Genomic DNA, 24,183 nt, shown 5'->3' on the forward strand with positions numbered 1-24,183 from the left:
TTCTCCAAGCAACAAGTTGGTGGTAGATCTTTCGTCTGCTGGGTCCTCCCTCTGGAACAGCCTCTCTGCCTCTCTGAAATTTGAGGAGATCATCTCCGGTCTGGAAGCACCTCAAGACCTAACTCTTTGCTTCTGCTTTCTCTCCTTGTCTCCCCATGCTGATCTCTTGGCCGAGACTGAAACTGCACTAATTACCTGGCTACCCTCTGATCTCTGGCCCAGGCCCCCTTCCGCCAGTTGCACACCTGTACTGCCCCCCCCCCCGGCAACCCTTGCACGCGGGGACTGTTTCTGTATCCCTACAGCCCCCACTAGCATTTGACACCTGATGTCTGCACTTAGCCTTGCCATCAGCTGGCAAGATATTTATTTATTGTCTTTATTTTACTGTTATCCTATGTACTGCACTTGCACGATCTCAATGTCATCTGGCCTAGTAAGATCGTTGTCTGCCTTCCCTCTGGTCCCCCCCCCCCCCAAACCCCTTGCCTCGTCATGCCTTGAAACACTTGTATAGGCGTGTTATAAATATCATGGTCTACTGCCCATTCTCCCTCATGGAAGAGGTCCATAGTCCCTGGTTTCTGTCACCCGACAAACTCTTGGATCAGGCCCATCTTGTGCCACAACTCACAATCATAGCGTGCAAGGATGGCCACTGCGTTCGCAGCCCTGATAGTAGTGGCTGCAGTATTAATGATCTTCTTGCCGAAGGCATCCAGGTGTTTTCCCTCAATTTCAAAGGGAACAGAGCAGGACGACGACTGGTTGGCTGACCTCTTCCTAGCAGCAGCAGAAACAACCTAGTCTGGTGCAGGCTGAGTGCAGAAGCAGGCAGGATCGCTCTCCAGGGCCCTGTACTTTTTGTGAAAACGGTTGTCTTTTGCAGGGGCCGTTGCGGGGTGAGCCAAGGGGACTAGGCCATCCTCCAACAGAGGGAGGGACAGAACTGATTTTCTCTGTTGCTCTCTGCGTTGGTACAATGCACTGTCCTTGCGCTTCTCCTATGGGGTGAGGCCGAACATCTTGGCCACTCTGGCCATAAGTGCGTGGAAGGCCGCCTCATTGGGGGTGGGGAGGGGCCTGAGTCTCTAAACTGGGTGTCATCCGGTTCCCCATGAAGTCAGTGTGGGACTAATGTGACGCCACATCCTCCAAGTCGTCTTGATCTGTTCCCGTTCCTATATCCGACATTTGCTGGGGTCTTGATTGGAGTTCAACCCTCCTCATGGGCCGTAGAATATCATGCTTCTACCTGGATGGCCCAGGGACATCTGCGGGCGGCCGTCGAGACAGTGTCGGCGCCGGGAGCCTTTTTTGCAACGTTCTCACCAACGTGGTCAAGATGGATAAAATGTCTAGTGACATGTCCTTCTGGGGAAGCAATGACAGAGCTGGTTGCACCAGAGGCATATCCTCCCCCTAGGGGATGTGTGTAGGGGTGGTAACACTGGCTGTCTTATTAGGCTTTCCTCACCGCGTGGAACTAGGTTCCCTTCTACGAGGTGGTGTCCTGCATTGTGCAGAAGAGGGAGGTGCCATGACGGCCTCTTCATCCTGCTCCTCTACACCCAAAGAAAAAAAGACTTGGCTCCACTACGATGGTCCCCTTTGGGAGTACCGCCACTCCGAGTTTCGGGTATGATACTCTTAGTAGTGCCACCAGCGCTGACATCATGTTGTTGGGGTGGCAGGAATGTTCGTCACGATTGCAGTGGTGGTCATCATATGAGAAGACTTTTCCCGTAGACTAGGGAATCGCAGTTGATGTAGTCCTCGTCAACAAGTCTTTGGCGGAGTAGCATGTCTACTCGTGGTCGTCGACCATACTGTTGGCGGGATGCTGGTGAACTATGTTGATGGCGCCGGAGTAGACCTGGACGTCGATGAGTACTTACTCTGAATAGGGCGTCGACAGGGTAGCTTTTGACGCTGCCGACCAAGAGTGGCTACTAGACTGGATGTGGACTTGGTTGATGAGGCCGCTTCCGTGGGACAGTGGAAAAGGCCCTGGCTGCTCTTTTCTTTAGACAACCCCCTGGGCACTGATCTTGGGTGAAGACCGGTCCTTGTGCGAAGATCTTCGCTAGTCTTCAGTAGCTTCTTTGTGCTGCTTCTTGCTGGTGGCGTGGACTTCATGTGACCTAGGCCAGTCGTCGAGGATGTCAAAGATTGCATTTTTTATCAAACCAATTAAATGTCAATATTTTATCAAGACTAGTTGGAGAGAATATTTGAGGACTCCTAACACGAACTTGCAGTAAAAAAATCTGAAGATGGCCGGGGGAGGAGTTAACCGAGGTGTTCCGATTAGCTGTGGGCAGTTTGACCCAAAAATGACTGTACTAGAGCACAAAAGTGACAAAGTTTTCAGTTTAAGCAGTTTCCCGGCCTGATGACTGGGAATACTCACAACATGTGAATCTATGAAAGATACCAATGCTGGAGAACCAGAGTTACATGTAACTTATTCCTTCCTCCACAACCTCTACCAGCATAGCTGCAGCCACCTAAATTTCTCTTACACTACGTCAATGGGCCTATACCTCTACCAAAGGTCGTCTTCTCTACACTACTACTGGATCAGACCACCTGGGGCTTGGAGGGTCGGGGGTGGGGGCGCACAGAGCATATCATTTTGTAGATGGAGGAAGCCATAGCCGAGGAAGTGCCCAATCCATGGTGTTCCATGACTGGGCTCTGTCCATAATTGACTTTGAAGTTGCCTGTGGTGGAATCGCCAAATGGAATCTGGGGCTACCACTGGGGGCTTTTCTGTCAGGACAGATGGAGGAGGAATGTCTGACAGCCTAACTTCCTAAAGCAAACAAAGGGTCTGGCCGGCCTGCCCTACCTTACTGATAAAGCGACTAGATGCCAAATTAAACGCTCAAACATATGGCCAGGTATGCCGCACTTCACATTCATTGCTTCATTCCATGTTCCCAGCTGCTCTGGCTTAGGGTAGAGCAAGCATACTCTTGCATTTTTGACTCTGCTGGGAAAGGAGAATCATGTGCTTGACTGTTATGGATGCTGTTTCTACTAGAACAGCACACACAACTTGTAGCACTTGTGGAAAACGAGCTCAACCGCAGGCTCTGAGTAAGGACGGGAATGCTCCTGTTATATTTTCAAGTGCTTCCAATTGCGCTCTTGGGACCTACAGGATCTCGGCAGCTCTTGGTCAACTCAGTTCAGAAAAATTCAGTGACCTTTACTTCCAACTCAGCTGATAAGCCCCCAAAGGTTTGACCCCGCCACCCTGCGCAGGGAACATCGGTATCATGGGTAGTTCATGCGTTCCTAAATCAGTGTAAACTCGCTACTTCTGACCCCTAAAATCTCATCACATGATTCAGATTGCACGTTCCCTCCATTCTGGTCACCCTTCCCAACTGCCCCCCCCCCCCCATATACCAAACAACTTTTCGTCCAACTTGGTATGTGAGAGCCACAAGTCTTGGCAGATAGGAATGATGGTTTTGTCCTCTAGCTCATTGGTGGGTATTAGACTTGCAATTCTTTGCTATGCCAAGGAAACGCACAGCGGAACAGAGTACCATCCTGTACTTTTCCATTTAAAGAGGTTCCTCGCTATAGAGGTTCAAGATAGTAACTCCAGTGATCCATGCAGCTCTACCGGAAGGGGGGAGTTGGACATTGGCCTGGATCTTCAGGATGCCTTCATGCACATCCTCATTTGAGAACCTCATTGATTATTCCTCAAATTTGCAACTCTCAAAACCGATTCATGTATGTACTAAAGTCACGACTACGGTCATTGGATATTTGAATCAACGCAGCATACTTATGCACCCTATTTTTGTACAGATGGCTTATCGGAACTAGCATGCCATGGCTAGTTTTCACTTCCTCAAAGGCAACACCAGAGATGGATTGATTCCCTGGGCCTGACCATCAATTACTCAAATTTAGACCCTGGCACACAGGGTTCACTATATTAAATTCATATGAGATATGACCCAAGGCATGCTAACAGTTGATACTAGCAGACCAAGTTTTTCCCGTTCTTTTTCAGAGGCTGCTGGGTCTGATGCCTTTGTGTGCTGGTAGTTTCTTTTGGAACTCGCATGAGAAAAACCCAATTGCGCCTGGCATGTGATCGGGACCAGGAGACCTAAGAGCAGCCCACTCCAATACACCTGCCGAAGTTGCTGAAGGAAGCTATAGAAGAGTGGTTGGAAAATGCACTTTTTTTGCCTGAGGTTGCTTTCTGCACTGCTGGTCCCCAGATTTCCATCATAACTGACTCCTCACACGATGTATAAACTCGGCGCCCATGGAAAGTCCGGTGGTGCATGATTTGTCGGGGTGGACATACAGCAAATGCCACATTATAGCAAGAAGAATCACTTCACTGGAGCATATTAAAGGCGTTTCTTCCACCTCTTTGACAAGCCATCTCATCCTGACAGACAATACAACTGCTTTGTTTACCTAAACAAGTAAATGTAAGCTCCTCATCGTTGCAGCCTAGTTCAAGACCTGTGTTAAATGCATCCTCTGGGATTTTCCCCACTGCCAGCCAACTGACTGGGACCTTAGTGTGCAGGCAGACTCCACTCAGCAAGCAGGACGTAGCTCCTCGCAAATTAGATCTGGGTGCCAAATTTGCACTAGCAATTGGCTAGTGATAATTGACAACTCTTGGTCAGTAGGAAATGGTGTGCTTTCAGCATGTACTAAATTGGGGTGTCCAGGGACTTTTTATAACTCGATAATCGTTTGCATTTGAAATGTTGCACCCTGATCAGTTGACCAGCGCATCAGCCTATTGGGGAATCCGGTCATAGAATTTTTTTAGCAGGTGGCAGTACTTATTTTCGAAACGTCTGATTCGTGGTATTGCCTTCTTACTGCTAAGGCATGGGTAGATCTGTGTGTTCCACTTTGCAAATCTGTTTACAAAAGTGACCCATAAACTGAGGAGTTCAAATTACAAACATGAACCTAACGGCACTAGAGTGCCTGGCAGCAGTGTTCTTGGAACACAAGCAGCTGGTTGGCCGCCCTCTTCACCTTTCCCGAGGTCTCACTCCCAACTGACGCAAAGGCGTGGTTTACCTGTGGAGTTATATCTTGGAGCAAACTGGGTCTCAAATCAAACTTGGAAATCCTAACGGCGCCTTGGAAGCAGTCTAATGGACCATAAACCGCTAATTGGAAAATATATTCCAACTTGTTATTTAAGGAGGGTGTAACTCCTCCCAAAGTACTATATCCTTTATTGCAGACTTGGCATCGGACAATACAGGTCTCCTGCTGTGTGTATGTATTCTTAGGCTGTAAAGGCATGTCTGAATTCTGTTTGTTTTCACTTTCTACTTGTGCAAGGAGACATTGTAATGGGAAATTAACCTGCATCTTTGTTTGCCCAGTGCACATCCTTTGTGGGATCTTAACATGATTCTTTCAAGCCATTCCTGTGGTGAGGGAGGAGATGGAGCGTCTGAAACTAGTTGCATAAAAAATAGCCTGTTTGTTGGTCAAGCTCTTGGTCTGGAGCCCAGAAAAGCCTTTCCTGATCCTTCAAAGGGACAGGTTTGGGCATCACCTCCTGCGCCCATAGTCGTTCCTCCTATGGCTCTGTGGTTCCGGCCCCTCTGCCTCCTGCACCCTAAGCGGTTCCATACCAGCCTCCATACCAGCCTCCGGTCACCACACCTCAGCCTGCGGTGCCCAGTACTCCTCCACCTGTCCCAGCAGGACACCCTGGTGGACACCGACGAGGATGACGACCCCGGCACTCCGTCTTCAGCCAAGGCATTCCATGATCGACTTGTAGGTCTGGCCGAATACTTGGGGCTTCCACAACCAGAGGCGGGGGTTCTGGCCGAGGTCCTCACTCCTACGCCCGTGGCTAGATCTGGGATTCCAGTGCAGAAGGACATTGTCACTTTGGCCAAAAAGGGATGGCTTAAACCCCATTCAGCGCAGCCCACCAATCTGCACCTCGACGCCAAGTACAGGCAATTAGAGGGGCATACACTCTTGATGTCGGCACATCCTCAACCACACTCTTCGGTGATTGCCACGGTCTCTATCGACTCTAAACCGCAGGCTTTCTCGGCCACCTCGGCTCTGCTAGGCAAGGAGGAGAAGGTCTTGGAGGCATATGGAAAGGTCTATTCCAACGCCTCACTGCACCTTTGTCAGTCTAATGTGGACTCCATTCTTGCAGCCGTTAACCAAAGGCTTTGGTGAGAAACAGCGGACTTCCTTCCGGTATTCAGTCGGGCGTGCTTCAATGCGGGACTGGCAGAAGCAAAGTTGATGGCCCAAGACGACATGGAGTCCACAGTGACGCATATAGACACCTCTGGCTGTGCCATCTGCATCACTACGGACATTTATTTATTTTATTTGCATTTGTATAGCGCACTTGCAGCCCAGAGGCATCGAGGTGCTGTTACATGAAGTTGTACGAAGATTTGATTAAATGGCAACAAATAAGCGTTAGCAGGCTTGGTTACAGAAACAAAGGTGAGAGAGCAGCGGAGCATATGCAATACATGGGAAGTAAACATTTAAGCCGATTCTGTACTTAACAGAAGGGGTTATCTTTAAACGAAAAGCTTAGTTTTGATAGCTTTGCGGAATGCTCTAGGTGGGAATCAATCATACATGAGTGAGTGGGAAGAGCATTCCAATGTGACGTGGCCATAGTGGGGAAGCTGGAACCACCCGCACTGATTCTTCGTGTCTTCGGCATGGTAATCATGTTGCTGTATTCTTTCCTCAGAGGAGGAGTGCTTAATTCTTTGGACCAAGTATGGGGGTACCAGGTCATGAAGGCATTTATGCGCGAAGGAAAGTTTTAAAGATGATCCTCTCCTTGACAGGGAGCCAGTGAGCCTCCCTTCTCACTTCAGAGATGTGGTCTTTTCTTGAGGTCCCAGTGGCTGCCCTAAGGGTGTTATTCTGAACGAGTTGGAGTTTAGTGAGGTTTTTGTTGGAGGTCCCTACAAGGAGGGTATTGAAGTAGTCTAGCCTTGATCCTATAATTGCCCTGGCAATGGTGAGGCAATTCTGTTGAGATAGGAAGGGCCTGGCTGCATTGAGAACTTTGGAATAATATGCTGATGAGGAAATGGCATTGACCTGCCTGTCCATAGTCCAGTTGGAATCAAGGTAGACGCCAAGGGTCTTGACATTGTTAGATACCTTGATGGGTATGTTGTCAATGGTGAAGGTCCGGTATTGCTTATCCAGGTTGCTCAGGATGGTGGCAGATCCGATTAGCAGAAGTTCAGTTTTGTCACCGTTGCGGCATAACCAGTTATCTGCCATTCAGGACTGAATCATGGAATATATGGTAGTGAGAGTTTTCATGTCCGCATCGTAATCCCGTGTGAGTGGGATGAGCACCTGAGTGGCGTCAGTGTAGTGGGTGTATGAGATACACAGGGCATCAAGGATGCTGAACAGAGGCCTGGTAAATAGGTTATATAGAGTGGGAGGAATACAAGAACCCTGAGGTACTCCACATTTGAGATGGCTAGGCGTGGCACATGCTGAGTCGGAGAAGACTTTCATCGCCCTTTCCTGGGGAAAGGATGTGATCCAAGCGCACGCCTTTGGGGAGAAGTTGGCTGCAGTGGAGAGGTGGTGGCAAAGTGTATTGTGATCCGCCAAGTCTAATGCGGATAAATCAAGGAGCAAGAGGAGTGCTGGTTTTCCTACGTCTGTTAGGTAATCCATTTGGTTTTTAAGGTCTAGGAGAGCCGTTTCCGTACCATGTCTCGGGCAGAAACCAGACTGTCGACGGCCAAGGAGGTTGTCTTCAAGGAATTTGTGAACTTGCAGGTAGGCTGCTTTGTCCAAATTTTTAAGGAGCGGGCATACCCAGGCTTCCTTAAGTCCAGTTGGGACATGGAAGGATGCATTGATGAAAGCTGTCAGGAAGGGGACAAGGATGGGGCAGAGTCTTTGAGTTGGGCTGGACACGCGTCCCCTTTGCAGTTGGAGGGTTTAATTGATTTGAGCAGGGCAGTGACTTCATCGTCAGTCATATCTTTAAAGTTGAAAGGCGTGGAAGGATCAGGTTTAGGGGCTTAGGAAGGGTTACTATGCAAGTTAGCAATGAGGTGCGTCAGGGCCTTTAGCTTGCAGGGTGTTAAGCTTTTCAAGCATGGCGGATTGAATGCTATTGCACCACTTATCCTTCAGTAGCATGCAGGGTGGAGTGGATGGTTTTCCAGCTCTCTAAAGATGGTGAAGATTTCTTTGGAACCTGATGTGGCATTGTCAATCCTGGAGTTGAATGAGATGGCTTTAGCCTGGATTATTTTGGATTTTTATTCTTTGGCCATGGCCTTACAGGCCCTCCTGGTGTCATCCGTTGGGTTAATTTTCCATGCTGAAAGTGCAAGCCTCTTTTTGGAGCGTAGATCCATTAGTTCCTGGGAGAACCATGCATTGGCATGCTTGATTTTTTTGGCTTTCTTAAGAGTGAGAGGGGCAATGGCATCTACCACTTGGGTGATGGTTAGCTTAAAGGTACTAGCAAGGGTAGACGGGTCTTTGGAGAACGGCCGCTGGAGAGGAGGCTTCATAAGGTGGGGTGCAATATTTTCTGCTTTAGGTTGACGTGCGCTTCTGGCGAGTGCTGCTGGGCAAGGGGGGATAGGTTTAGGGGGCGTTCTGTTAGTGTTGAGACTAAATTGAATATAGTAGTGATCAGACCACGGAATAGGCATGTTTGCAGTAATGTGCACATCACAGTTGTGGTGACTGATCCAGTCCAAGGTGCGTCCTTTGATGTGAGTGGGCTTGGTTATGATTTGAGAGAACCCTAATGTGGATAGCGCTTTAGGAGAGGAGGTATGGTGATCCTAAGGATCATTGAAGCCTAGGTTTAGATCACCTAAAAGCAGGACTTGGGAGGACTTTTTAAGGTTATCGGATAAGGAGAGTATGAGGGTCTCGTGGAATTCTGCGATGGGACCTGGAGGTCGGTAGACAATATGCACAGATGGTGCAGTTGTGTGAGAAGTTGATTTTGAGTAGGAGGTAGTCGCAGTTCTGACCATGCTCTACTTCGATTTGCCTAATGGCATAAGTTTCTCTGGCAATGAGTGCCACTCCACCCCCCTCTCTGTTGGGTGCGGTTGTGTCTAAAAAAAAAAAAAAATCACGTAGCCTGCTGGGATGGCGAGAGAGGGCAGGGCTTGAGGCATCATTGAACCACGTTTCTGTGATGAGGTCAAGGTTGTCTTTGAAAATTAGGTGATGAACATAAAGTGCATGTGGTGGTAGTGAGCAGGCGTTAAGAAGCGCACAGTTGAGCATGTCCGTTGGTAGGGGTGTCAGGTGGCATGAGTTTGGAGCTAATCATGGATGAGGCTTTCTCCTGTGGTTCAGGTGCAAACGAGGAAGAGTTGCATTGAGCAGACATGTGCGAGGAAGAGGCGAGGGCGCACCATTGTACCTAGGCGCATGCGCGGGGGGAGTGACAGTGAGATGGGTAGAAGTGGAGGCATGTAAGCTATGCACAACAGGCATCACAATATTACACGCAGGTCGAAGTACGGGTACAAAAGTAGACACGTGCACTGGATTGCTATCAGTAACATCGGCGAATGGTGGCATAGGCGCTGGAATATTGATCATGCAATCATTAAAACAGGCTAGTGGTGGCAAAGGTACATCAATAGGCACAAGCGCTGGCAGAGTAGGCATGCAGTCAGTGTCATCGACATGCCTTGGCGTGAGTACAGCAGTAGTCATGTTCACATCGTAACTAACAGGTATTGCCGAAGGCACAGCAATATGTATAGGAACACAGGAGGAGCAATAGGCAGTGGTATACTTTTCACAGGCGGTGATGGTAGGCAGTTAAAGCTAGTTGTAGAAGGACAAGTGTGTTTCTTGCAGGCATTTGACATGATAGTGTTAAAATTGCTGAGCCTGTACGTAGTTGGTGGGTCTCTCCGAAAATGTGGCTGGAAAAGCTGCTGGGTAATGCAAGGCGCCCGCACTTAAGTTTGAGCGAGCCCTCTTTGTAAAATGTTGTTCGGCTTTTAGTGCAACCGAAGGCGGGGACAGGAGCCGATGACGGCTACCCTCGTAGATAGGTGAGGCGAGTACCATAGAGGACCTGGGGAGGGGGCAACCAATGGGGGGGTGGAGGTCGTAGCATGGTTTGCGTAGACACACACACCATGCGCATAGGTTGCCTTGCTTTGTGTGAGCAGAGCATTTAGTGCGAATCTCGCTCCCAACCGCTTGTTACGTTGGGAGTGGTTAAGAGAATGGGAGAGGGGCGGGGCTGGCCGGGTGCACGAACGAAGTCGAGAATTCCTTGAACAGCGTGTTGGGGGCAGAGCTGCGTGCTTTATAGCGCTTGTGTCAATAAAATGCTGACCCAGTGACTTGCTGGACATGAAGGATGTGAGATCCTTACTTTTACATGTATTTGACATGAGGAGGACTGTCTGCGGGCTTCCAAATTCAACCTGGATGTCCTGCAGCACATATTGGACCTTCCATTCGAGGGTAGCAACCTCTTTCATTCCACCACCGAATAACTTGATAAGGATTTCACAGTCTGGGAACTGTTCTCATCTATCCTCACGAAGCCCATGCCCAAGACGTACAGCCAGACACACTAGGTCCTGGCGGGCTGTGGGGCTTCCAGGAACGAAGGTCCAGTCAGCCGGACCGATCTTCAAGTCAGTACTGCTGCAAACAGTACAAAGCAGGGAATAAGGGCTTCTTTCAGTCCTCCTCAGCCCAAGCCTCAGAAGGGACCAAAGGCATGACATTCTCCTCCGGGTCCATGCGTCTCTGGTGGGGGTGCGTGGGGGGGGGGGGGCATTTGCCCTTCACGCACAGTATTGGTGTGAGGTTCGTGGACCGTTGGTTTCTATTAGTAGTGTCCATGGGCTACCGCCCCCTCCCGACCCCTCCCCTCCCACAGATTGGGACAACCACTCTATTGGTGGAAATTCAAGCACTCGTACAGAGTCAGACAGCAGAAGTAGTCCCAGCCTCCCAGTGGGACATGGGCTTCTACTCCAGAATTTTCACCATACACAAGAACCAGGTTGGCCTGAGAGTTGTTGGACCTTTCCTCCCCGATCCTTTCCCCCAAGCTTAAAAAGTTCAAGATGTTTAGCCCAGCGCTTATTGCGGAGACACTGTGCAAGGGAGATTGGATATGCTCCCTGGATCTGAAGGATGCATACCTACAATTTCCGATTTGGTAGCCTCAACGGTCCTTCTGGTTCAGGATCATGGGCTTTCATTTCCAATACAAGGTTCTACCATTTGGCTTCAATTCAGCCCCTAGGGTCTTTACAAGAGTTATGAATGTAGTGGCAGCCCTTCCCAGGGCCCAGGGGCACCATGTCTATCCATACCTAGACTACCGACTCATCAGGGCGAGATCCCCGTAGGTGGTCCATCACACCTCCTCCGCCCTCATAATACGCTACACGAATTGGGGTTCTTCATCAATCTCAAGAAGTCGCAGCTGGAGCCTATGCAGAGTCTAGCTTTCTTAGTCCTCATCTGTGATACAAGCTCCTAGAGAGTTTCTCCCTCTGAGGACAAGATTGCAGCCATCGAGAACCATGAGTCATTTTCTTAGCAGAGCGGTCGGCTCAGCATGGTGATACCAGCCCCTCCTCTGTATTATGGCAGCATGTCTACTGGCAGTGCCTTAAACAAGGCTCAAAATGAGAAGATTACAGCTGCACTTCGGAGCCTCGTGGAGTCAGGAGTGGGTTTCCCAGGCGGAACCCGTCAGCATTCCTCCCTTTCTCCACCAGGACCTTGTCTGGTGGAGCACGGACTGCAACTGGAGGATAGGCAGACCCTTCCATCAACCAGCACCGGAGGTTACCATCATCAGACTCTTAGAGGGCTGGGGCACTATTCTGGACAACCACAGCATCCAGTGTTTGGCCTCTTCAGGAACAGGAGATCCATATCAATTGGCTGGAGCTGAAGGCCAACTGGCTGGCTCTCCAGACCTTCTTTCTGCTCATCAGCGGTAATGTGATCCTCGTGCAAACGGACAACTCCACCGGCATGTATTACAACAACAACCAGGGTGGCCCCAGGTCGTCTCCTCTATGCACCCTGACAGTCAGCATTTGGGAATGGGCTGTGGTGAACAATGTAAACTTGACAGTGATCCACTTCCCTGGGGAGTCGAATCTGGAGGCGGACAGGCTCAGCAGGTTGGGTGCGGACAGTTACAACTGGCAATTAAAGGATTTGGTCCTTTAGGGGATCTTCAACAGATGAGGGAATAGCCAGCTAGAAGACCTGCGTCAGTCTTTGCACGGCGCCAGTGGTCTGGACACCTCTCCGGAGGTGGAGTTCGGTAGGCCTGGGCCTGGCACGCACGCAGAGTCCTCGTACCGGCGCCTTATGTCGAGGGTGATGGAATACTTGGGGTGGTCTGCGCTACCAGTGGATTTTCTGCAGATGACCTGATGGATATCCTTGACCAAGGTCCACCAACTGACCCGGTACTGCCATTCCATATGGCCTTGCAAAGAAGGGTGGCAGCGGCTTTGACTGCTCCGGAGAGTCTCCCGGCAGTGAGCAAATCTTTGCCGAAATACTGTCCAGCCAGTAGCGACCCCAGCTACTTGACTACGCACCCCACTCCGGAGAGTTTGGTGGTGCAGGCGGCTACGGCCCCGGCAAAACAGGCGTCGTTCGCTACCATCCCTCCTGATAGGGACGACAAATGTTTTGATGGCTGGGCTAAGAAAGTGTTCTCTTCAGGGGGCATGGCTTTACAGGCAGCCAACTCTGTGTGTGCCTTAGCACGTTTCACTCACACTCTGTGGAATTGTCTTTGGCGGCTGAAAATATTCCCAAAGGGGAGGAACGGGATGGCTTTCTTGCTCTTGTTCAGGATGGCGAGGATGCCATGTGTGAATCAGTTCAGTCGGGTCTGGACATGGCAGATTGCGTCTGCCGGTCCATGGCGGAGAGCACCTTAATGCGTAGATTTGCGTGATTGCGGAAGTCAGGGTTTGCTCCTGATGTACAAGCCCGGCTTCTCAACATGCCCTTTGATGGTGAACATCTTTTTGGCAGCAAGGATGACGAGAGCCTTGAGAGGTTACAGACCACCAAAGCTGCAGCGAAGACGTTGAACGCTGCAGTTAGCCAACCTCAGCCTTTTCGTCCTAGGGGACAGCAATGGAGGGGGAGGTTCCTTTCGATATTACTCATCCCTTGGTAGATGGAGAGGAGCTGCAAATCAAAGGGGCCACCGTAGGAGTACCAGAGGTGGAAAACGAGGTACTTTAGGTGCCAAGGCCGCTCGGGCAGTTGCCTCTTTACCCTCAGGCAATGCTGCAGCCGCTTCAGCTCAGTCATGAGGCCATGTCCCATGGTTCGCCGGTTGGGGGAAGGCTGGCGCAGCATCTTGTCGAATGGCGTGCCATTCCTTCAGATGTGTGGGTTCTGGAGATCATAGCCCACGGCTACTGTCTTCCTTTCTGGCAGAGGCCTCACGACAATCCACCAGGGAATCTCTTTGAAGAGTCCTGATCTGCTCCTTGCACAGGAAATAAAATCCCTGCTGGAGAAAGGTGCCATAGAACTGGTGCCTGTAGTGGAGAGGAACAAGGGATGGTATTCCCCTTATTTTTTGATTTCGAAGAAAGACGGAGGATTGAGACCCATCATGGACTTGCGTGGTTTGAACAAGCTCCTCGGGAAGGACAAGTTCAAGATGGTTACTCTCTCAAGTCCTCCAGGTACTTGAACTTCAGGACTGGTTGGTGTCTCTCGACCTCAAGGACGCTTACTTTCATGTGCCGATCCATCCCAAGCACAGGAAATACCTGAGGTTCACGGTTGGCGACTCGCACTTTCAGCTTCGGGTCCTGCCGTTCGGATTGACCTCCGCCGAGGGTTTTCACCAAGCGCATGGTGGTGGTGGCAGCGTATCTCAGGAAAGGGGGCATTCACGTCTACCCCTACCTGGATGATTGGTTGATCAAGGCGCGCTCTACCAAGCAAGTCCGGGATCATCTGTCAGTCACCTGCCACTCCCTTCACAAGCTGGGCTTCTCTCAACTTAAAGAAGTCCCACCTGACGCCAACCCAGCGGCGCCAGTACATCGTAGCAGTGCTCGACACATCCCTGGGGCAGTGTTTCCCTCCCCAGGTGAGGGCTTATCACATTCTGCATATGGTGCACAAGTTTCAACATGCCCAGGGTCTCCCAGTGATCGAGTTCTTGAGGTTGCGCTGCCTCATGGCATCCTGCATTCTTCTGGTGCCAGAAGCTCGACTGCGGATAAGATCTCTGCAGTGGGCTCTCAAGATGCAGAGGGCACAGTCCTCCGGCAGGATGTCGGACCCTGTTCAGGTGCCGCCCTCGGTCGCCCAGGAACTTCTGTGGTGGGCCGTCGAAGGCAATCTGAGGGGGAGCTCCATTTTGGCTGCCCTGGCCCGAGGTGACGATCGTGACAGACGCATCCCTCACGGGATGGGGAGCTCATGTCAACGAGTTGACAGCCAGCGGTCGTTGGTCTCCGTCGGAGTCCAGACTCCATATTAATCTGTTGGAGCTGAGGGCCGTCAGGCTTGCTCTGAAGGCTTTTCTGCCAACTGTGCGAGGGATGAATGTCCTGATTCTGACAGAGGAGCCTTAGGGGACGCGTTCGTGGTGGAGTGGTCCTTCCCACTGCTGTACGCGTTTCCTCCAGTGGTCCTTCCCACTGCTGTACGCGTTTCCTCCAGTCCCCGTCATCCCGCAAGTGCTGCAGAGGTTACAGAGGTTCGGTTCCTGGATGATCCTCTGCTCCGGCATGAGCCTGGAGAACGTGGTACCCGGACCTTCTCGACTTGTCCATCTCCCCTCCACGCTGTCTTCCCTACCGAGACGATCTGCTCTCCGGTATGAGGATTGGGACCTCCCTGGAGACATGATGGCCTGCAACAAAGTCCCTGTACCGTTGCCGTTGGAGAAAGTTTTGTGACTGGTGCAGGGTTAAGAATGTGTATCCTTTTTCATGTGACATTCCTGTGGTTCTGTCTTTTTTGCTTGCTTTAGCCCACAAGGGCCTGCAAATGGGTACCATTAAAGGATACCTGCCGACGCTGTACATATTTAAGCGCTCGTCTGAGGAGTGTTCTTATTTCAAAATTCCTTTAATTTCTCAGTTTCTGAAAGGGGTCACTAATGTGTTTCCACCGTCACCTTTCCAGGTGCCGTGTTGGGATTTGAACCTTGTTCTAAAATTCCTAATTGGTGCTCCATTTGAGCCTTTACATTCTTGTCGTTTGAGACTGTTAACCCTTAAAACTGTATTTTTAGTTGCGGTTACTTCCGCTCGCAGAGTGAGTGAGTTGCAGGCACTTTCTGTTAAACCACCCTTCACGGTGTTTCATAAGGACAGGGTTGTCCTCGGGTTTCGTCCTTCCTTTCTTCTGAAAGTGGTGTCGGAATTTCATTTAAGTCAGAAGGTCATTCTTCCGGCATTTTATCCTCCTCCGCATCCTAGTAAGGAAGAGGAGCGACTCCATATGTTGGATCCTAGGAGAGCTTTAAGTTTCTAAATTTCACGCATGTCCCGGGTCAGAGTGGACGATCAGCTCTTTATAGGTTGCGCTGGAAGGCGTTTTGGACAAGCTGTTACTAAGCAGACTTTGTCTAGATCGAGTATCTTGGCAATTTCTGAATGTTACCGCTTGGCGGGTAAGGACCCTCCGGTAGGCTTACGGGCCCATTCTACTAGGGGTGTGGCTGCCTCTACTGCCCTGCAGAGGGGTGTTCCTATTCATAACATCTGTGAAGCAGCCACATGGGCTCCGGTCCATACTTTTGTAAGACACTACTGCCTAGATTCTATCTATGAGCAGGATCTGGCCTTTGGCAAGGCGGTCCTTTACTCTGCAATTTAATTGGGCATTCTAAATTTCTATATTCTAAATTCTTTTCCCTCCTCTATACTTTAGTATTGCTTTGGGAGTCTGTCATAGATATGGAATATGTCGGAGGACCCAATCCCCTCGAAGAACAAGTTACTCTTACCTGGTAACGTTCTTTCGATGGGGTGGTCCGACGTATTCCATATCGCTCCCTCCCTGCCTTCCCCAATACAGAATTTCTTATGCGATTGCAGCTTACGTTTCCGCAAGGCTTTCTGTGGTCATACTGGCAGAATATTGGTGCCACACGTTCTGGGGAAAAAACTACAACTGATGCTACGGGCGTCGTGCGTCCTACTTATAACATCCAGTGACGTCGGCTCGATGGAGGCCCTCGAGGACAGCGTATCAACGTCATCGACTCAAGACGCAGACGCCGAAAATTTTCCGAAGCAGCACAGCTGTGGTGATTACCTGTCATAGATATGGAATACGTCGTCGGACCTTTCCATCCAAAGAACTTTACCATGTAAGAGAGTAACTTGTACTTCTTGGCAATGTATGCTTTGAAGGCGAGGTTGCAATTGAAGGTGAAGCAGGGCAACTTTGCATTAGGGCTGAATTGTGGTTAAAAACTGTCTAGATCAGTCTGTCACAGTTTTTAATTTGTACGTCCGAGGAGGATGAATAGTTGGTGGGGTTGAGATTCAGCTAAGTGTTTGCCATTCAGGATTGACTAATGGAGATGCAGTGATTGTTTTTTAAAGTCGTCTAGGCGTTTCACCTTCAGTTATAGCTGTGCTATCAGAATGCTGGTGGAGTTTAATGTTGAATTGAGGCCATTAGTGTCCCCAATGGCTCCATGTAAAGATTGAAGATGAGTTAAGCCCTGTGGAACTTTGCAGGTCACCAAACCTTGTCGGGAACTGCAGGAGCACTTTTGGATGAGCTGGTTTTTATTGATGCGTTTGAATTCAAAATATTAAAGAACTGTGCCGTCAAATTACAAGTGGATCTCTTCACCACCAGTGCCAACCGGAAGTGCGAGAGATATTCTGCTCACGGGAATTTCCTCTGAGAGGAGCCTTGGAGACGCATTCATAGTGGATTGGTTGTTCCCACTGCTGTATGCATTTCCTCCAGTCCCCGTCATTCCTCAAGTGTTAAGGAGGTTGCAGAGGTTCGGATCCCACATGATCCTCATTGCTCCGGATTGGGCCAGGAGAGCGTGGTACCCTGATCTTCTAGAAATGTCCATCTGCCCTCCACATCGTCTGCCCTATCGAGAGGATCTGTACTCGCTTGGGGGGGCGGGGGGCAGGTTCTCCATCCAGAGATCAGGACTCTCAACCTTCATGCTTGGTATCTGAAAGGTTGAGGTAGACATATTGGGACCTCCCGTATGATGTGATGGAGGTGTTGCTTTCGGCCAGGAGGCCAGCAGCAAAATCCCTGTACCGTTGCCCTAAGTTTTGCGACTGGTGCAGGGGACAAAATGTTGATCCTTTTCAGTGTTCCATTCCTGTGTTTTTATCTTTCTTGCTTTCTTTGGCCCACAGGGGCCTTCAAGTGGGTACCATTAAAGGTTACCTGGTGGCACTGTCTATCTTCAAGCACTCATCTGAAGAATGTTCCTACTTTAAGATTTACTATGATTTCCCAATTTCTTAAAGGGCTCACTAATGTGTTCCCACCGTCCCCTTTCCAGGTGCCGGTTTGGGATCTGAATTTGGTTTTGATATTCCTGATGGGTGCTCCGTTTGAACCTTTGCACTCTTGTCCTTTGAGACTGTCTTTCAAGACAGTGTTCTTGGTTGCGGTTACTTCCGCGCGCAGAGTGTGAATTACAGGCACTTTCATCTAAGCCACCCTTTACTGTTTTTCACAAGGATAGGGTTGTACTGAAGGTACGTCCTTCCTTTCTACCTAAGGTAGTGTCTGATTTTAATTTAAGCCAGAAAGTGGTTCTTCTGTCTTTCTATCCTTCTCATCCTGGCAAGGAAGAGAAACGTCTCCATGGGTTGGATTCTAGGAGAGCTCAGAGCTTTTATATTTCTAGGATGTCCAGTGTCAGAGTGGATGATCAACTCTTTGTGGGATATACTGGACACCGATTGGGCCAGGCCGTTACCAAGCAGACCTTGTCCAGTGGATTATCCTCACCATTACTGAATGTTGCCGATTGGTGGGTAAGGACCCTCCTGAAGGGTTGCAAGCTCATTCCACTAGGGGCGTGGATACTTCCTTAGCCCTACAACGGCGAGTTCCTATTAGGAATATTTGTGATGCAGCCACATGGGCTTCTATCCACACCTTTGTTAAGCATTACTCCCTGGATATGATCCATGGTTAAGACATATAGCCTTTGGTAAGGCGATTCTTTATTCCACCATCTGATTGGGCACTCTAAATTCTTTTCCCTGCTCCATTTTCTGGGCGATATGCTCTCCGGTATTTCCTCCCCGGTTGCTTCTAGATTCCTTGCTGCAAAATTCCGATTTGTTAGCTCCCGCTTCCTCCCTTGTACAAACACAAGATGTTCGTAGAGCTTGCGTTCACCACAAATGGCATCTTTGGACAAAATATTTGTGCAGTTAGAAAGTGGTTGGTGAATCAGCTTACCTCACAATGAACTTCCCCCTATGACTTGTAAAGCACTCTGTTTCTTCCTGAAGCCAGTCTGTGCTCAATAAATGGCCTAATATAAATTGTTTCAGCAGACTAAAAAGGGGGTAAAGAGATGCGTTGCTTGATGTTGGGCAAATAAGATTGATTCCTCTGAATTGCCTGGCCCTCCATACAGGAATGAGCCGAACGTGAAATGGGGGTCAGGCGATCCACTGTGTGGAAGATTGCATACACCGCAAGAAAACCGGCAATGCTGCTCCACCTTATTCAACAATGGCAAGAAGCTAATCTAGAACTGCCATTAGTGCTCTCTCTGTCCAGCTACAAGGCTTAAAGGGCATCCACAGTGTTTACTCCATTAAATTGTTTAACTATAACTGCAGTGAACTCTATTAGCTTAGCAAGATAAGGGGATTAGACATTCCCCAGATCTACCGAATTGTTTAAAAAAAATGTTTAAAAAATGTAAGTCGCTGTTGAGATGGATTTCTGAACTCTAACCTGGTGGGCAGGCCACCCTAGATTCGTGGAACAGGGGAACCTTCTGGACAAACCAGACCAATATACGGTAGCTTGGCAGGCGCTCAAGACTTGTCTTACGAGGGGTGAGTGAACAGAAGCCCACACTGAGCACACACAAACTCCACAGATTACTCACAATACATTTATTATAGGCCTTTATAGCAAAACACAATTAAACCAGTTATCAAGAAACAATTACCCCACACGCTTATTCACTATGTAACATAAATACAATAGTGCTATTCACCTGAGTGAGGATGGGCGAGAAAATAACCATAACCTGCAATAGAAAGGCAGTTCTTCAACAATCCCTAATTTATGTAGTCCAGGCCTATGAAGTGAGGAGCCTAGCGCTCAAAGTACGGTTCGTTTTTTTTTTGTTGTTTTTTTTTTGTTAACCTGTTTAAGGTTTTTTACAAATCTGTGCTGCAGTGAACTGTGTTTGTGCTACTTCTAAAAAATTTGGCCCAGAACCTACGACACCACTCTCGAATTTCCTTGAAGGTCTCTTGCTGCTGTTGCAGGCGATGAAGTAATGTCACTGGCTTTTGCCAGAGCTACTTCAAGAAATTTAGCCTCCGCTCTGGACCATCTAGTGGAATCGCCTGCAATTAACTGAAACCATATTGTCTCTTCGTCGAGTGTGAACGGGCACGTGATGAGTGGTGTCAAGTAAGCCCTTCTTTCGTGCGCCAGTCCAGGACATGAGGTGAGTAGATGACGGACAGATTCTATTTGGTCAACTAGACCACAGACCCGGCAGTGAGGAGAATTTGCCAGCGCTCTTTTGGCCAAAATTTCTCTCGTGTGCAGAAGATTCAGGCGGGCCCGTAGAAGAGTTTTTCTCAGCCTTTTTTCGGGAAATTTTTCGCAATATTTCAGCGGAACCTTTGGGCGATTGTAAGTAGGTGGCAAGTCTTTTAGGGATGTGTATGTTAGGATTTTCTCGTTAGTACGTATCCAGTCTTGTTCTAAAAGTTTTTGCTTCACACGCCCAGGATTTGAGATGAGGAGGTCGTCCGTGCAGTGGACTTCTTCTAATTTTTGTCCAATTTTCTTCGCCCAGTTGGTGAATGGTGTGCACTTCCCGTTTTCCAGTTCGTTTTCTAATATCCGAAAAATCGGCAGAGAGTCAGGGGTTCGTATTTTCCTGTAAAGTAGAATTGCGCTTTGCATGACAACTGAGGCTAGTGAAGGAAGGCCAAGGTCGCGCCGAATGGCTGGCATGGGGGCTGAGGTAGGAAGCCCCAAAACCGATTTCCATAGAAATCCTTCCAGTCTCAGCCAAAATTCAGCAGGTAGAGTTAAGTTGGCTGCCATGCCGTATGTTATGGCCGGTACTACCTTTGTTTTGTAGAATTGCAGTACCGGGGTCCAAGAGAACTTGCCGAATTTTTTGTCGACAGCTCGAGATTGGGCTGTCAGGTTCTTGATTTTTGACCATAACGAGGCTTGGAGTGAAGTGTCGTTCAAAGTGTTGTCTAGTTGAATGCCCAGGTACTTAAACTCGTCTACTACTTCGATTTTTTTCTTCATCGAGAAACCATGCCGGGCGCTTCTTTGTCGTTTTTTTGTTTTTTGAAAAGGACAGGATTTTAGTTTTGCTTTTGTTTATTTGCAGATTATTTTCTTCCATGTATTTGGCCAAGTTTGTTAGCTGTCTCTGAAGGCCCAGTGCCATCTGGTCAATCAGAATTAAGTCGTCGGCGTACCACAGTCTTGAGACTTTAGAGATTCCCACTCGTGGTGGGAAGGATCTTACTGATTTCGCTGAGTCTTGAAAGTCTCCAATAAACGAGATGAAATGAGCTGGGGCTAACGGGCAGCCCCGTTTTACTCCCCGTTTTGTAAAGATTTGCTCTGAGTGTGTGCCTTGTTGGTTTAGGCGGACTCTGAGTGAGGTGGTTTCATGGAGTGCCATTACTGGTGCGAGAATAGAGTCTGGACATTTCCAGGTGGCTAACTTGGTCCACAGTCTTTCTCGATCTACCAGATCAAAGGCCTGGGACAAGTCCACCATTGCCATGTGGACCTTTCCCGTGCCCTTTTTGTATTTGCTTTAAGTATGTTCAGAAACAGTAGGTTGATTGACGTTCCTGCTCCCTTCTGGAATCCTGTTTGAAATATGTCGGCTGCCGGGGAGGCGCTGGCCCAGACTTTGAAGTGGCGGAGGAGTAGTGCTGCGAAAATCTTCCCTATGTCATCCAGTAAGACAATAGGTCTGTAATTGGCGGGGGTGTCTGTTTCCTTTCTTATAGATGGGCACCAGTACAGCCTCTGTCCAGGTTTTGGGAATTTCTTTTGTTTTCTGAATTTGAGTAAATATTTCGCCAATTGCTTGCGCCCATAGTAGTGGGTGTGCCTTAAGGTCAGTGTTAGTCAAGCCATCTGGCCCTGGAGCCCTTGAAGATTTGAGTTTGTTGATCGCTTCTGTGATGTCCTCGACCGATGAGAGAGTGATCCATGGGGAATCTGAGAGGGCGGGAAGATGTAGTGACGGGGAGGTAGGAAAGCGGTATAACTCCGTGAAGTGCTGAATCCACTTTGACTCTGGGACACAGTTTGCCAGCACGTTTGCCTTCTGCCCGTTGATTGATTTCAGTAGTGACCAAAAGTCTTGAGTGTTCCTTGCGGCACAAGTGTGCAGCATTTCTTCAGCGTCGTTTTGGTACATGAGCAACCGGTGCTGTTTTAACCATGATTTGTAGGACTTTTGTTCTGCTTGATAATTAAGCCATGTTTCCGGCGAGTCAGCTCTTAAGGCCGTTTTTTTCAGTTTATTGAGATTTTTTCTTTTTGTTGCCACTTCAGTGTCGAAAGAATGCTTATGGATCGGTTTCCCTGTTTTTGTTCCCGCAAATTTTGTTTTGTGTGCAGCCAAAAGCGACACGTATTCTGGTCGTCTGTCGCTTTTGCTCTGTTATTTGGACGGTTTTCCTCGCGATGTTAGAAAACATTTTTTTTACATTTTCGGGGGTTAAGCGAAGCCTGTTTTGTTGTGGGTTAGCTTCCACTACTGCAGAGTAGAAGGGTCTTGATGAAGCTATTCCATTCCATGACATTTTTAGAAGGTTGTGGTCACTTTCCTGCGTTTTTACCACCGTGAAGTCAGTGAAATAGGCTATCGGCCCTTCCGTGATGAATATGTAATCCAGCGTGGCGGTCAAGCTCAGTCATTCCCACTTAGGGATTTGTGATATTCGATCTTGGAGTGATGATACATTGTGGAAGTTCCTTGATTTCAGTAGGAGGGACCAGGCTAGACCTCTTTCGTCCATCGTTGAGTTCGGGGTTTGTTTGTTTTTCACTCTCCCCTCACATTTGGAGTTCAGATCACCGCAGATGATGATGTTGGGTACTTTCCACTCCACCGTTAGGTCGTCAATTTGGTTGGCGACCATGGTGCAGAATTCTATAGTGCTGGTTTTCGCCGGGTTCCAGTAGAGGTTTATTATGCCTAACTCCGAGTTTGTCCAAGCATCTCTGGTTAAGTTTTGATGGCACCATGTAGCCAACATCGGCATTCCGTAACCCTCTGCTATTTTCCCTTTTGGAATAATCCCTGAGCCAATCCGGATAGCTGTTAGTATGCCTCCGGAGGGGCGTCCTAGGATGGATTTGCAGGCGGGCGAAGCCTCTGTTACGTATCCATCCATGGCTGGTTTGTGAACCAACCATGTTTCTTGAAGGCAGATCAGTTCGAACATACCTAAATTTGTGTCCCTCGGCGTTGTAAGATGTTGATGTCCTCTCGTATTCCACGAAGCCATGTTTAGGGAGCATTTTTGTAGAGGGTTTAGAGGACCGATGCATTGTTTCTCCGTCGAATGTGGTCCTTGGTTTTGTTGCTATTTCTTGTGAGTTTGCGCAAAGGTTTCCGAAATCCATTTCCATGGGTTGCGTGCTGGTGGTACCTTTGTTTCTCTTAGTGGTCTGCTCTCCTTTGTGAGTTCCGTTCTAGATTGTCTGGTTTCTCTTTTCTCGTGGTGACTTTGTGTTTTTGAAGCATCGTAGTTGTTAATTCGGGTCGTAGTTTGAAGGGTAGTTTGGTTTCTCCGCCACCACCTTTCATCGCTGTGTGCCGCATTTTGTTTTCTCGGAAGCCTCTGTGCGTAATTTTCTCTGTGTCGGTCCCTGTCTTGATTTAGATCTTCAGTTTTTTCTTTTGTAGCCTTGATGTTTTCCTTCGATTTGTTTCTGAAGGCAGTGGATTTTTAGGCCCATTTTTTGGAGGTCCTTGTGCACGTCGGGAGTTAACTCCAATGATGTTTTTCTTCTTAAATGGAGGTAAGCTTTTGCTTTATGTTCCCGGTGATAGGGTTCGACCATTGTGAAGACTTCCGTTCTTAGGTGGCAGAGTGTTCCTATTTTCCCCAGGCTTTTTAAGACTGTTCTGCGGTTTAGGACCAGGTAAGAATCTTTAGATGATATTTGTTCTAGCTTGAAGATTTTACCCCCTTCAGAGATCTTGTCTTTGTCTGAAGCAGTGTCCTTTTTTGCTCTTTGATCCTTCGATGACTGAACTCTGGCAGGATAGTTAGTTTTATAGTGTTTCTGATCTCGGTCTCTGTGAGGCTCATGTCCAACGTATTCATGAGTCTCCTTTAAGTTTTTCAGGGCTTCTAAGGCAGTAGATGGAGAGTTTGAGCGAGATCGTTGTCTAGGCGGCTCCCTTGATACCTCGGGGTGATTTATTTTCTTATATTCTCGGATAGGTTCATCTTTAGTTGAGGGGTTTGTTTGCGTTTGTTTTGAAGCGTCGTCGAAGTTTGACGGCGGTGGGGAATCTAGTTCCCTATCGTCAGCGTACAACGATATGTTTGACAAGTCTGAGGATGAAGTTGAGTCTACCCTTATTCTGGTTGTGCCTGTTGCGGTCGACTGCTGCAAGTTTGTGAGTGTGGAGTTCGTTGTCACTTCCCCTTGGTTAACTCCCGTCTCTATTTCCCCAGTACAATTTCGATTTTGAAGGGTTTTTTGAGGGGATTCCTTTGGGCGCAGCCACACAGAGGGTTTGCTGCCGTTTTTGGTCTTTTCTTTGACTTTGCCCCTGGCTGTGGATTTTGGGGGGGACAGTAGTGCTAGTGTAATCTCGTCGGTTTTATATTTTGGAGGAATTTTTGTCAAGATTGGGGCGACTTCTTTATTCTTCTCGGT

The 24,183-nt window shown here is 48.7% G+C and overlaps 1 protein-coding gene across 1 annotated transcript in view; it reads left to right on the forward strand.

Moving 5' to 3' along the window:
• TSC22D1 (TSC22 domain family member 1) overlaps positions 1-24,183 on the forward strand; it is a 265,286-nt gene that overhangs the window by 225,857 nt on the left and 15,246 nt on the right. The window lies entirely within an intron of this gene.

This window comes from Ambystoma mexicanum, chromosome 7q (genome assembly GCF_040938575.1).
Source record: "Ambystoma mexicanum isolate Mex_15411 chromosome 7q, UKY_AmexF1_1, whole genome shotgun sequence".
Taxonomy (NCBI): Eukaryota; Metazoa; Chordata; class Amphibia; order Caudata; family Ambystomatidae; genus Ambystoma; species Ambystoma mexicanum.